This window comes from Pinus tabuliformis, chromosome 3_2, assembly GCF_031772625.1.
Source record: "Pinus tabuliformis cultivar Carrire ecotype Pingquan chromosome 3_2, CPIR1, whole genome shotgun sequence".
NCBI classification, from domain to species: Eukaryota; Viridiplantae; Streptophyta; class Pinopsida; order Pinales; family Pinaceae; genus Pinus; species Pinus tabuliformis.
This window is the reverse complement of record NC_142302.1, coordinates 485,774,418-485,790,462: the sequence shown is the minus strand read 5'-3', so window position 1 is coordinate 485,790,462 and position 16,045 is coordinate 485,774,418. Positions and strand designations below refer to the sequence as shown.

At 34.9% G+C, this 16,045-nt stretch overlaps 1 pseudogene; it reads right to left on the bottom strand.

Annotated features, from left to right (window-relative positions):
- Positions 1 to 2,680: 2,680 nt before the first annotated feature.
- On the bottom strand, positions 2,681 to 3,409 carry LOC149181415 (phospholipase A1-Igamma1, chloroplastic pseudogene; annotated as a pseudogene).
- Positions 3,410 to 16,045: the final 12,636 nt, after the last annotated feature.

Sequence of the window (16,045 nt, the reverse complement as noted above, 5' to 3'; positions counted from 1 at the left end):
GATTTCATCACTTTTTAAAACCGGTCTACATTTATCTAATTCTAAATCTATTATGAGCATACAATTTTACAACTCATAAATTTGATCCTCTGCACCCTAACCCTAATAAATCCAGATTGATGAGATTTATCTAATTATAAATCTATTATGAGCATGCAACTTTACAACTCATAAATTTGATCTTCTGGACCCTAACCCTAATAAAACTAGATTGATTATATTTGAAGTTAAAATAAACTTACGAATCTTTTAATACAAATCTTTGAAGTGAGTAGTAACATCGAACTTACCCAGAAAATAGGCTTTTCACGTCTCATGATATCTATTGGGGTCTAGCAAGATTCATCGAGGCAGTCCCTGAATTCGCCATCATCATTAAGTGGCGAGGTTGCAGTTATGGATGATGTGTAAATTACATGCCTCACAGACTTTGCCTGACTACAACTCCTCAAAATATGAAGAGTACCATTCACCTCAGCTTCGATAACATTCATCTGTGTCTGAAGAAAAAGTACATTAAAAGGGAAAATTTATATCCAAAAAAGGGGTCAAAATCCAGTAATAAATTCGTTGTTTCCGGAAGTTGTGCATTCGGGTGGTTGTTAAAAAATACCTGTGCTTCAATGGTGAAATCCATTATAGTTGCCAAATGAAAAATGTAATCACAACCCTCAACGGCAGCATGGAAGCTTCCCTCTTGGCGGAGGTCAGCTTTGAAGAGTCTGAGCCTCTCTTTTGCTCCCGGCAGGCACAAAATACGATGAGTTTTGTTATCTTTGCCTGCAGCATGTGAAAGACGGTTGACGGTTCGTATGGACCGTCGCGCCTGGCATTACTCAATTCAAATCAACGGTTAATGATTACCCAATCGTCTAACAACCAAATCGAATGGCACATATTTTGACACGACAACAGTTTGGAGAGTTCATTTCAGAGGGAAATGCCTTACGGCGTAAATATGTAAAGAAATAAATATGCTACGCAATAAATATGTAAAGTAAAACTGAAAATAGAGCCGCGTGACGAGACACATCAAAAGGATGGATGGGAGGCTGAATTTTTATAAACAATTCATACTCCAATTTTTATTCTGTGTAAATATAGACATAGTGTGAAACAATTATCCATAATTATTTTCTCTAAATATCTTAATGGCAAAGGAAAAAAATATCACCTAGAAATTCCAAACTTATTATAGATTGATTAATGGAACATTTGAAATAAGAAACTACACCTTGTTATCAATATATCAAAATATGATTTCAAATCTCATGCCTCTCCTATCAGTTTTCATCACATGCATAGAATCAAAGGATCCATGAATTGTGTAAGAACAAATCTAAATGCCATAGTTTAACTAGCTGAGGAATTGTCTGGATTGTTATGGAAATTTAGGTTATATTTAGAAAATATGTGGTAAAGATTTTTGTAAATCCAAGTTATAGTTGTTAAATTTCAAAATTTTAAGTGTCCTAGACGTTTTTGATGGTGCTGAATCTATTTCTACTGATGGTGCTGAATCTATTTCTACTATCAAAAATAAAATTCAAACACTGCATCTACAAGATTTTTTGAAATTATTTTGCCCAGATTCCTACCACTTTTTGGCATCCAAACAATTCCTCCGCATCCAATTCAAATGGACAAAGGCACAGCAAGGCTATTTAAACAAAAGGATCAACAATTCTTGGAACAATGTAATAAAATCAGTTTTTCTTCAAAGAATGTAATAAAGTCAGTTTTTCTTCAAAGCAATTTACATGCTTTTTCTTTGATTGCGGATTATCAGGAGGACAATCTTATTTTCTCTATATTATAAACTTTGTGACTGGTTTTTATATGTTCAACAGAACTGATAAATTATATATCTTTCATACACACAACTATGAACCTTTATAATAGTTCTTATACCATATTATTATTTTGACATATCTCAGCTGGTACTACGGCCATATATACAACATAAACATGTTTTTAAGGTGGTAGGGTACTAATAACTGGGCAGAAATTACTGCATCTCGGGTTTTTTATACTTGTTTCAGTGGCTCAACATCAAAGATATTCAGGTATTTGGGGATTTAAAAAGTTGCATTGATGGGATAGAAAGGCTCAATTTCTTTCGGCCTCCAGTGATGTCATACGGGATGAAACGTGTTAAATCCATAAAATTTACCTTTCAGCACATCTCATTTGCACACATTTTCCTGAAACGAAAACCATATTACAGATATGCTTTACACACATTGCAAAACCATATTACAGATATGCTTTCCAAAAAAGGTGTGATTGGAACACCTGGAGTCATCTCCTAAGCTTCATATATACAAGACAGCAGGGTCTACTCCGGCAGCTTTCATATTTTCTAAATTTTTCAGAACTTAGATTTTGAATATTCGAAAGTTAATATGCTGCAGCTTCCATATTTTCTAAATTTTTCTTTGAATATTTGAGAGTTAATATGCTCTTTAGTAGCACTGTTCATGTCTGTAACAGCTATATTTTCTTTTGAAAGATCATATTGACAGACTGTAAATGATTGGAATTTGTTTCGCTTTTTAGTTCCAACATGCCTTGCTAGTCAGAGTCTCGAAAAATGCATTCCTAATAACTAAGATACTCTTTTTATATATAAAAAATAGTGAAAATGCATTACTTTCACACATTGATCTGTACACATTCACTATATTGGAACCTCGAAACCCAAAGACTCTTGCACTAGTACATGGTTAGGAGATGGGATACCCTCGGCTTCTCGTTCAGGCTGCACCCATCTTCCATATGAGTTTTGGACGAGGCCCTTGTTCTCCAATTGATACCAGTTCCTCGCCACCATTAACTCTGGCCTCAGCATGTCGGAAGCCTTGTTCACCAACGCCACGTCTCGTTCGGTATCCCCTGATCGGAATGGGGCGCACCAGCTCTCGTACCCATCCAACAAATGAAGATATCCCTCCAGGTTGTGATAATCTGTAGGGTCAAGATTTGGTTTCAAAGAAGGCGAATGTCCGTGATCCAACTTGATTTCCACTCCAACGTGAGCGTATGTGCAGGGGAAACGGTCAAGCAACGGCTTCATCAGTCGCTCGAATTTTTCCATCCCTTCGTTGAAGATGATCCCGGGCATCTTGGGAACCATGTCCTGTTCGCTCACCACGCGCAAAACCTTAACCCCCATAGCCTCCAATCTGTCTTTGAAAGCCCAGTTGCCCACTCTCAGAGCTCCGAAAGAGAACACAGTCACAGGGACGTTCCTGTCGGGATCGGTTTTCAGCGAATTAAGGCCCTTCACTGCAACCTCGTAAGCGCTGAGCAGAGCGAGGGCACCGCCAAGGCTGTGACCGGTCATGGTGATACTCACGTCTTCTCCTTTCTGCGTATACACATCCACCAGGCGACCGAGCTCCTTCATTGCCTGCTCGGATGTGCTGAGCTTGTTGTATCCCGTGTTGTGATCCTTTAGGTATATATGCTCAGAAACCCTCACTCCACCTTCACTAATGAGTTCTCATGCAGGTTGCCCACCTCTCCCAGGGGATGGAGAATATCCTAAAAATCCTCCATCCACTCGAGCTGCATCACAGTCCCCCTCCACACCACCATGATGTCTCGCCTCCCCAGGCGCCTCACCTTCTCGTCTGTGCTCACCGCAACATATCTTGTTGAAAGACGGTTGACGGTTCGTATGGAGCGTCGCACCTGGCATTGCGCAATTCAAATCAACGGTTAATGATTACCCGATCGTCTAACAACCAAATCGAATGGCACATATTTTGACACGACAGCAGTTTGGAGAGTTCATTTCAGAGGGAAACGCCTTACGGCGTAATTAAAAGAGACAGATCTAATTTCTTCGTGAAAATCACACGATCATTAAAATTAAATTTAAGATTTCTTTATTAATTAATAACAACAAAAATGGATAATCCATAATACCATAGCACTTGAACTGTATTATACCATAGCATTTTAACTAACCTTAAACTGTGTTAGTTAAAGGTTGTTGCGAGATTCTCACAAAATCTTATATTCTCAGGATAAAGAGTGAATATTTTATGACCATAGAAACCCAACCTATGTAAGTAGGTGATATAAGTTTGAGAATATAGATACTTTGGAGATGAGTTGTTAGTCTAGTATGATGCTAGAGCCACATAAAAGATTTGATCATGGACAGATTTGTGATCCAGTGAATCAGTTTCCCTAATAAATCAAATGTCTTTTCTTCAATTCACTTACAACTTCATTCGTTGTTTGTATTTCATTCGGTTGTTGTTTTTCAATTCACTTATAACTTCATTCATTCCCTGTCTTTCATTGTGTTGGATTTTTATTCCTAGCATGGCCAACTCTGCAAGTTTCCACACTCTACTCATATTGACCTATTTCACCACTTATTCATCGCAAAAGATTTCAATATTTACTAACAAAATCATTTATCTCCCCGAGAGATAAAATTTGAAATCCACAACACCATTACATTTCTAGTTCTCCAATATCTTCATACCCACAAATATGAATATATTTACATGAACAAAGCTTACATATGAGAGGATATGACTATTTTCCTCAGCTCAGAGACATTTGTATCCACCAGTTCTCTCCCAGATATTATAGATACTCTAATTCATGGCTTGCATTCAATGGAATGTCGAGTCTTGTTTTTGAGTCAGTCACTTCTCTAAAACATTTGGTCCTGTTCAATAACAAGATTGTTAGTTAAAACGAGTGGGCATATAGTGATTTAGAAATTGTTTTTTCCTATCAAACACAAGGTTGGACATAATAGAGCATTACAGGGAAGTTTACCATGGACATATAATGGTAAATCAATATTTATAATTCTCCTTCACCACAATATGCCACAAACGACACATGAATTTATGGTGGAATTTCAAACGCAAAGAAACTTATACTATACCTTGTTTTTCCCATGTGTCACTGTTTTGTTTTCACACATTTCTCCAAAACTGCCCAAAGAGAGATCAAACCATTTAATTTTTATGACAAAAAAAATTTTGACATTTTATTTTTAATGACAATTTTTTGTTTTTTATATATGAGAACATGAGACCTTAATCAATCAAGCAATTATATATACCTCTCAAGCAATAATATATGCCTCTGTTGAGGGTTCCTCCTCTCCTTGTTTCGATGTTTTTGACAGTACTTAGATGGCATAGAGACATGCATGGCGTAGACGCTCAAATCCTCCTCTGCCAATTTGCGTTACGAAGCCACCGGTTGTTTTCTCGATCTCAACTAAATTTTATGCATTGGGATGATGCTAAGTCATGCGCAATTTTCAGCTCAATCAAATGAATTTTAGCTACGGGAATATTGTAAGATGTCGTTACAAAAGTTTCAAAATCACTTACAAAGTATTGTTGACTGAGACGCAGACCAAAGGAAAGCATGGTTTAGCCCCTCACTACTTTGAGAAGCAACCCCAACACTCAGAGATGGTTCCTTCGTTCCTTACGAGGCAATTGAAACATACATCCAGATAACTAAAGAAGCCTGTGTTGACCAATCTCTTTGTACATCATGGAGAAGGTATTGCTCTCACATCCTTATCCAACAATTGCGAAACAAGATCAACCATAGGTAATGATTCAATGAATGCAGTTGAAGACATATCAATATTGAGCGATAATCCATTTGGGTTGGCCTTAAACTTTGGTAAAACCCACGCCAGCTTCCCAATCCCTCTCCAAGGGACTGCTTTGCCCCCAGGTCGCTAGAATAAAATGATCTGCCAACAGGAATGTACCTTTCAGTTGGTGGCTCACATAGAACAATATCAAGAACTTGCAGGGCTTCATGCGAAGCATCATCCTCCCTCCCAGATAGGAATTTACCTAAAATTTATAAGTATCTTGAACTGACGCTCCCTTATTGGACCACCAGGTCCATCGTCCCCCTCAACAAGCAAGATGTTGAATTATTTTGAGGTAAAGGGCAATGGCCCAGCTGTGTACAAACGTCTTCCACCATCATAAACAGGAAACCTTTTACCCAAATGGGTATCTGTGTATCAGTCCCCCTCCACACCACCACGATGTCTCGCCTCCCTAGGCGCCTCATCTTCTCGTCTGTGCTCACCGCAACGTATCTTGTTGAAAGACGGTTGACAGTTCGTATGGAGCGTCGTGCCTGGCATTGCGCAATTCAAATCAATGGTTAATGATTACCTGATCGTCTAACAACCAAATTGAATGGCACATATTTTGACACAATAGCAGTTTGGAGAATTTATTTAAGAGGGAAACGCCTTACGGCGTAATTAAATATATAGTTTGCGTATTTTGATGTGACTTTGCAATAATATGTTTGAAGATATATAATAAGTTTATATCATGTCTTTTCCTTTCTCCCATTCTGATATGTTTATGCATATATAAATTTTCAAGAATCGTTCGAGCAATCCATGAACATTGGACATAAGATTTAGAGTTATTGTAGATGGATTATTTTTTTTATTTTTATTCTTTAATATCATTTTGATATAAATGTAAATATTTGTAAGATATTTAAAAATGTAAATGTGGGTAGATAAAATATTTAAAAGTAATAATAATATTAATTGATGTTTACTAATATAATTAATAAAATGACAAAATATATAAAACTATTAAAATAAATTATTATTATTTGTTTTTTTAATTATAATTTTATATAAATTTTAAGTTTGGAATGGCCTAGCTATACATTGAAGAAAAAATTAAAATGGTAAGTTGTTATAAGTTATAAAGATACATCCAATTATCTAAGAAATTAGAAAGTGAGCCTATAATGATTATATAATTGTTAAATAAAAAAGTGAGTTTATAATGATTACATAATTGTTATATCCAGTAGTAAAAACTTTTCAAAATACATCCAAAAATTTACAAGTTCTTGTAAACATGTGCAACTTGGTTACTAGTAAAAACTTTTCAAAATACATCCAAAAATTTACAAGTTCTTGTAAACATGTGCAACTTGGTTACTATATTGAAAATACTTTTAGAGAAGGATGGAATTAATTGTCTTTGACTAAGGGATTTACTTTTTTTTTTTTTTCTCTAAATGAGAAATTAATAATCAATTAGAACTTCCATTGTAGAAGTAACACTGAAACCAATTGATTATGTTTTAGTTGCAATTCAATGATAAGACTCAACATACCCCTCAAGGATAATGAGAGAATAATAACAATATTTACTTTCAACTCTCACCGAGCTTCCCCAATATGTTGGTCAATGCCAAGAAAAATAAAAACTGTTGAGAAAGATACCTACCACATGCATATTTTATTTTGTGAGTCTAGGTCCTTTGCTCCACTTGAGCCTTCAAAATATGAGAAGAACAGGGCCTTCCACTTGGAAATATATTTTTATTAACATATATAGTGGACATCCACCAACCTTCTCTATTTAACCTCAAAGCACATGAGGGAGTGACCATTCTCAACCTAACTTTCCAATTTTGGAAATTTATAAATGCTTATTAGTTTGATCCATCAAACAAGCCACATCCAACATCCCCTCAAAATATGCATTATATTTTGTAACACGAGGAATGTAATAATACTCATAGCAAGATTGCATAAAATACATTAATATGTATTCTTGCCACAATACTCTTACCTGGAGTTGCCTCATGAATTGTGCAACCATGATGATCCTATACAATGATGCTTTGCATATTCTTACAAGAGCCGAGTTGCCTCATGAATTGTGCAACCATGATGATCCTATACCATGATTCTTTGCATATTCTTACAAGATCCATAGTGATGCTATTGGGAGGAAAGTGCTAACACCAATTAAGAGATATGCCAAAAATAATGATTGATTATATACCATATTTCCAATTTAGAGAGATGACACATAGGGATGTCAGTAGTCCAAATAATTTCTTAGACTATTCTAATTCCGAAATTTGGATATGTATCGCCATCCACTAAGCCTAGTCCATACTCTTAAAGGGTTTGATAATATAGTGATGATAGAAGTGAGTTGAAATGGTTTGACACTAATGACTATCATGCTCTAACGAATTAAAATCAATAAATTTCATGATCTCATCATTTGTTTGCATGCTAAAACCCACAAGAGAGATTGTTGGGGATCTTCTATCCCTACACTATGCATCCTTTATGCATATAATTTTATGGCTGCATCTTTCGAAACATGAGGAGGTTCCACTTGGAGATTTTCCTTGTGGGGCCTACCAATAATTAAAAGCTTAGTCCACATCATTATGGAATAGGTTAAAATTCGACTTTCCCATTGATCCATAAAGTTCTAAAACCAAACTAGTTCACTTGTTAGCTATATTGGTAGCTTATTGGTTACTTTGTTGTAAGACATGATACAAAGAAGAGGAATGGAATTTGGATAGAGATTCTCAAATTTGAGTATGATCTTCAATTTACTTTCTCAAGTATAAGTACTTACTACAAGGTGGCATATTATGATCCTTGAATCTACAATAATCACTAGTTTAATCAAATTATGAGCATAAGTCAAAGCTAAGCATTAGATACGTGTACAAGTTTGTACCTGATTATTCGAACCTCTTATTAATCCCAAGACATAAGATATTTCAATCCCAAAAATAATCCACTCCCCATGAGCACCACCCTTATTTTTCATTTTCTATTATACATTTTATTTACTTGTTAAAATTTCTATACTTTCTACTTTTACACAAGATATTTATAACATACAAAAAAAAATAAAAATAAGAAGGATAGCTCATACTTTCTTATGATGCAAAAGTTGAAGATCAAAATTGATTATTCCAATGATTTATAATTTGATGCAAAGTTTGAAGATCAAAATTGATTATTCTAGTGATTTATAATTCCTCACATTATCAATCCATTGAAGATCAAATTGCTTGGAAAATATGGGCAATTCTCAGAAGACTTTACTAAAATTATGGTCGTAGAAGGTAATTGAAAATTATTATTCCCATTTAAATATCATTATATGCAATCTTTGAATATAAATGTTGAAGATCAAATTTATAGGAAACTATGGGTAATTTTTATAAGACTTTACTAATAGTATAAGGTAATTGCAAATTACTACTCCCATTTAAATATCATTATATGGCATCTTTGAATATGAATGTTTAACAAGATAAGAAGAAATAAATATTTAGATTCCTAAAACAAAAATTACTTTATAAATGATAATTTTAAAAATATTTATTTAATTATTTAATTTTGATTAATTAATTAACTTTTAAAAATAAAATTATAATAGTTAAACTAAAATTTTAGTACATTCATTTATGTTAAATTTATTTTTCCAAGGTTTTTCTGGAAAGAAATAAAACTTGAATCTGGTAAGAACCCAACAATTCAACCTAACCTAATGGCTCAAGCTAAACTCAGTTTACTGTAGTGTTAGTTTTACTTTTTTTATTGTTATATTTAAATATATGTATATAACAATTTTATACTTACACTATATTGTTTGAAAATAGGTAATACAATACCATGAAAATGACAATTATGGTAATTATGTAATGATATAGAATTTAAATAACAAGAACAAAAATACAGAGTTTCACCAGACATCTAGACGTGGGTTAAATAAAAATATAATGGATAAAAATTAGGTGGATTTATTAGCTTCTTATTTCACTATATTATTACTATGTCTTCTACCATCAAACAACTACTAAACAATGAAGAATAATAAGGAAAGAGGACACAAGATGTAGGCTATAAGCCAAGGTCAAAACCTCTCACAAAAAGTCTTCTCTTCTTATAGAACTTCAAATGACGAATTCCAAGACCTATGACCCTTGACAAAGACCCCTCCAATACCAATTCAAATTTCCTTCTTGATGATCTTTCCTTACACAACTTACAACAACAAACTTCGACCTTCCAGCAACTTCTCTAACAACTTCGACCCCGTCAACTTCTTCAACAACTTCGACCCCAAAAACTTCTCTAGTAACTTCAATCCCACCAATGTCTCCAACAACTTTGACCCCAAAAACTTCTTAGCAACTTTGATCCCAACAACTTCTTCCAACAATTTCGATCCCAATAACTTCTTCTAGCAATTTAGATCCCAATAACTTTTCTAGAAACTTTAAAATTTCGTTACATAAGAGAGCATGAGAGAGAGAGAGAGAGAGAGAGAGAGAGAGAGAGAGAGAGAGAGAGAGAGCTCTAGCTTCCTTCTTGAACTTTGCTTGCCTAGGGAATTTTTTCTATTTTTTAGGATCGAACTTCTTCTCTTGCTTCTTTGTATGTCTTGAATGTATTCTTAAAATGAGGTTGAATGCCTCTTATATATAAGCTTCCCAGGGGTATGAATTTCCTCCATGAGGTCGACTTGTTATTTCATGTAGGTCGACTTGTTGCAGCTAGGTTGACTTGTCTTGGAGGGTATTTTTACGACTCAACTAAATTTATTTTACATAATACAAGATTCCCAAAGGGGTATTACATATTGCAATGATTGAGTTGACTCCTAGACTTTATGACAAATCCCTAGAAGCACTCAATGGGTGTTTCACCTATAAATAAAATGACCTTGAGCATGGAACTCATGCTTCAAAATATAATAATAATAATAAAATTTATTTTTCTCTTTTCATCAAATACATAAAATCATGAATACAAAAGATATTATGAAGAATGTACCTAGTTACACTTTTTAACACTCCCTCTTAACTACGGAGGTGTTCATATATTCATACAAGGTACTTGGACATTATCATACTAAAGAATTCTCATAAGAAGAGTCACATTGGTAAGCCATCTCATAAGCTATCTTATCAGCTTATACTAGTGCATCTCAACCTATCAACCAACATTGTCACATAGCAAGGCCTTGACTAACAACTCTATCTCTCCACAAGATATACCTCTCATATTCATTATTTCTTTATGTGAGAATATTCATGCTATTCAACAACATAGTATGATTATAAAAAAATTAATAAATCATATAATTTCACTTTAGCTGCGAACATGAAAGAAAGAAAAGTTTTTTCATAAACCATAATGTCATATTATAAGTTAATTTAAACCTATTTATTCATATTTTTGTACATTTATTCTCGATTTCAAAGAAGAATTAATATTTATCACATTTTTATGAGTTTCAAACCACCTATACATATTACTTGTACATTTCTATAAAACAAATTCACAATTTCAATAAATAATTGATATTTATCACAATTTTTTTTTTTTTATATTTCATATCATTTTTTATCATATCACTGTGAAAGGATTATAATTACATTAATTTATTAAAATGTATTTATTATAGTTTTTTTTTTTTTGTAAGCTGGGGTGGGACTCTCCGATTTACATGTCCATTATGTACCCCTCTACGGGGGAGGGGTAGCCCAAGATTTGAACCCAAGACTTCCGGTTCGGTGAGACTTCATTTCCACGGCCCTTGCCGCTTGAGCTACCCCATGTGGACAAATGTATTTATTATAGTTACTAATTCTTTCAAAATATATTTTTCGATTAATTAAATACAATTAAAAATGGCACTTGTTTTAAGGTTTGGAGATTTTTTTGGGGATATTTTTAAGTTAAATTTATTCAAATTTTCATAAGAATTTGTTGAGATAACAAGCATTTAATGGTTAACTCTCTATATCGAAAATGTTTTAAGAAAAATTTCAACATGTTAAATTCATTTATACATTCAAAATCACATTTTTAATAGCTAAAATCTATAATATAATAAAAACTTATTTCATAGAATTCAAAATGAAAACTTTACAAATATAAAATAATTAATACCTTTATAAACATGATTATTATTATCATTTTAAATAATAAACCTTTATAAACATATTATTATCATTTAAAATATAAAACCTTTATAAACATGTTATTATGGCATTTGCCACTTTTTATTAAGTATAGCAAAATAATAAAAATTAATATCGATCAATCATCAATGAAGATCAAGGTCAACCATTCACCATATCAAGATTTTGAAAATTAGCTACATCATTTCGATCAACCAATCATAATCACAACATGTCACTCAACAAACGATAATGTATATAAATAATATATTATACATAACAATAATTTTTTGGACAAAAGAAAAGTGAGAAATTCATTAATTATTTGGCCACTTCATTTTCGAGCCTTTTGGGTTTATCAAATGGTTTTTTAATCCAAACATTTACATGAATTGCTTCTAGAAATTCCTCCCTCCACTATGTTTACAATACTACAATGTCATATAAATTTACTATAACCTCCCTCCTCTTACAATACTACAATATTATATACATTCTCTAACCTCCCTCTTCTTACAATACTACAATATTATATACATTTACTCTAACTTCATATTGGAGGTTGTCCTTGTTATAGTGGTCGGTAAGTGAGCATGTCCAATAGTGTCATTCAGTAGGTGATTATACTTCTCATCATTTCGCTCATTTTTTTGTCAAAAGCAACCATCCCATTTTTCAAATCATCATTGCTTCTCTTTAAACTTGCGATACTTTTCCTTAACTCCAATATATCATCCTTGATATGAGGGTATGATTTATTCTTCACAAATTTATCAAGAATATTGTACAATTTCTAGGCAGCTTCGTCTCCCATCTTCACTTCTAGTAATAACACAAAGGTGCAACACTTCGAATCCCCTTGTCCCATCTCTTCCTTCATCTTGAAGTGCACATTCAGGAAAGTCGAGGACCAAGACCCAGACCGACCCATGTATTTCTTCCCAAGAAATGAGAACAATCGTTTTGTGGGGTTAAACGATAAGGCAACTACATTTGCACCACACACGAACACAATGTTCACTTTGCACGTATTCATTACTTCCCAAATTCACTGACATATACTTGTTTACCCACTTTCTACAATCTTGACGTAAATCAAGAACCTAGCAATTATGGTGGGGAAAGAGCTTTGTTAAATGTGAAGCCAAAATAAATGATGTGAGTGATGGCTCTCCAACAGTCATCGATGCCATCTTCAACCGACACTCCACCACATGCCAAACCTACCACACCGTCACTTGACTTCTAGATTTCATTGTACAATCATCAAAATCACATGTATATAATTCTATATATTCCTTCTTCATCTATAAATTTGTATTTGCCTAAGCCTGAGCATGCAAGCAAGGCAAAGGCCTTCCATGTAATGAAAAAGCTTGTGCTCTGTATTATCCATTCTTGTTTCTGATCTCTATCTTGTGTTCTCTATTTGTGTTGTAATCTATATTTAGATGTATGTTGTGTTCTATGTTGAAATATCATCTACTGCTTTGTGTTCTATCAACTAGTATCATAGATCGGGCTCTCTCCTTTACATGCACCTCAAAAATTACTTCTCCTCCTCTCAGCTAAAGTAATTCATATGTGGTTTTGAGTCCTTCTGTCGAGGCTCCTTCGGCTCTGGCTCTGGCTCTGTCTTCGATGGCTAGTAATCCCACACCTAAAGCTAAGTCTCCTGTCACTTTGACAACTCTTCCTTCAACTATGACTTATGCTAGGTGAATATCTAAGAATGTTAGGGCCTCCGCATATCTCTGAGCATCATTCTCATCCATGATACTCAAGCTATTGGGAATATCTTTGAGTCGTGCACAACAAAAATGACGGTTGTTGCAAGAAAAACCAGGACGTGTCATTGAGAGCGGGAAACATCGTGTCTATTAGTGGAGTTTTGTAAGTGGAGTTTTGATCTTTTAGGGCATCAATTGTATTGAGAATGGAGACAACAACATTAACAAACATGGAGAAGTTGAGCGGGGCTAATTTTTCCCTATGGAAATCATAGATGGAGGATATACTTATTTTAAAAGATCAATATTTATCTATTGAGGGTATGGAAAAGAAATCCTCATCGATGACAGATGAAGAATGGAATAAGCTAGATAGAAAGGTGATTATGGAAATTGTTGAAAAGTGTGCAACAAGAAATGCTTGTTGAGAGTGCAACAAGATGATGGAGCTTAGTGAAAAGAGTCGCCTTCACTAAGTGGGCCCGCAAGCTATTTTTGGCGCAAGTCTATTTTTAGACATATGGATCATGTCTATGGATTGCAGGTTGCTGTTTATGGATGATTGGTCAAGTTGGGAAAAATAGATGGACTTCTATTTTTGATGAAAGTGTGAGTGATCACAGTGTGAGTGATCAAATTCTATTTTTAGACTGGCTGTCAAAAATAGAAAAGTCAAATATTATTGTCTCATAATAATATTTGGACTATAAACTTGATCTTATTCTCTTGGAGCACTTTAGGATGAGCTACGGATGTGGTACATGCAGATCCTAGAGGGAAATACGTGGTTACCTATGGGATGACTAATATTTGCATGCAGGACTTCAGTTAGAACTCAAGTGAGTTGAGTTTAGTGGACTGGAGGTGCAGTTGATGGAGTTGTGTTCAATTTAGCTTTGTTAAACTGGTTGTATTTAGTCTAACTGATCAATAGACTAGAGATGAGTTGGGTGAATTAGTTATTAATTAATTCACAAGTTATTAACTCATAATACAACTATAAAATACATCAGTTAACTCAGTTGCATGTCAGTGCATGTTCAGTTCAACAGGGATAGGTGGTAGAGAATCAGATTGCTATTAGTTGTGACTATAGTTGTGAACCAGATCTTGCACAATCAAGGGATTGAGTATGCCAATGAGTTTGCTCATGTATTTGCCCAGTATTGTAGCCTTTGCTCACGTCCAACAAAGTGTGAGTGATTATTTTGAGGTGAAATACGAGTTTGGGAAGCCATTCTCATCAGTTCTTGAGCAGGTATTGAGCTGGAGAGGCACGTAAGCAGTGGAATAGATTTGGAGATCAAATCTGAGCTGTATTGTGTGTAATAGGTGGAGCTGGTACTGGATTGCTTGTGATAAGCATTGTACTTTGTAATGTTACATGATTCAATCAATATAATATACAGATAGTGTGGGGTTTTTAGCGAGATGCTTTCCCCGGGATACATACTGTGTTAATGAGTTTGATTGATGCTTCTATGTGTGCCTGTGAATGTTTCTGCTTCTGTAAATTGATGATCAACATAGAGGAGATTATGTATTATACATATTCCGCTTATAATTGTATGATCAGGATAATCTCTATGAATATGTGTTAAATTATTCAAAATTTCTATATGGTATCAGAGCTGCTTGATTTGTAGAAGAGATTTTTATAGGATATCAAGCGAGGATTGATCATCGGATCTATTATTCAGGAAGTGTTTACATTTTATTTCTTCAGGCAGAGTCTGTAATCGGGCCAGGTAGCCTCTGGATTCATCCTTCTTTTGGAAGGTGAGATATCCGGTGAATGCCCAGACATTCAATCTCTGTACAAGAAATAATTTGTTCTCACGAATTCTAGATCGGAAGCGGTTGAGTTTTGTGCTGGTGGAATTCGAATTTAATTCCAAAGCAAGAGATAAAACTCAGAAACATTCAGTGTGAGAATGGAGACAGTATGCCCCAGTATCTCACGAAGTTCACCCAATGCCGGGATGAGCTGGGAAGTGTGGGGGTGACTGTCGGATGAGGATGGTGAGTCTAGGACTCCTTGACCTTCCTAAGAGTTGGCATAGCTACCAGGACTCGGTGAATGGAAGGGAGAAACTGCCAAATTGGGAACAACTATGGTCGGATTTGATGCAGGAGGAGGTTAGACAGAGCACCAGAGACGGTTCTTCATCCATGCAGGATGAGGAGAACTGTGCCTTAGTGAGTAAGGTGAAGAAGGGGAAGGAGAAGGTTTCTCCTTCCCAATCTTGTTCTTCCAGTGATGGGAAGAAGGTTGACAAGTCGAAGGTGAGATGCTTTCGTTGTCATGAGATTGGTTCATGGGTCAGGAACCTGTATGCTCTTGAGGTTCAAGATGCATGCAAAGCCTTGAGCAGCGAGGCAACTGATGGAGACTTGGTGGTTGAGAGGGAGCGTACATTACCTTTCAACATGCAGAGCCAGAAGAAGTCTCAGACGATTGTGGAGGAGCCACGATTGGTGCAGCAGCTTCAGGAGATTGTGGAGGAGCCACAACAGGGGAAGCT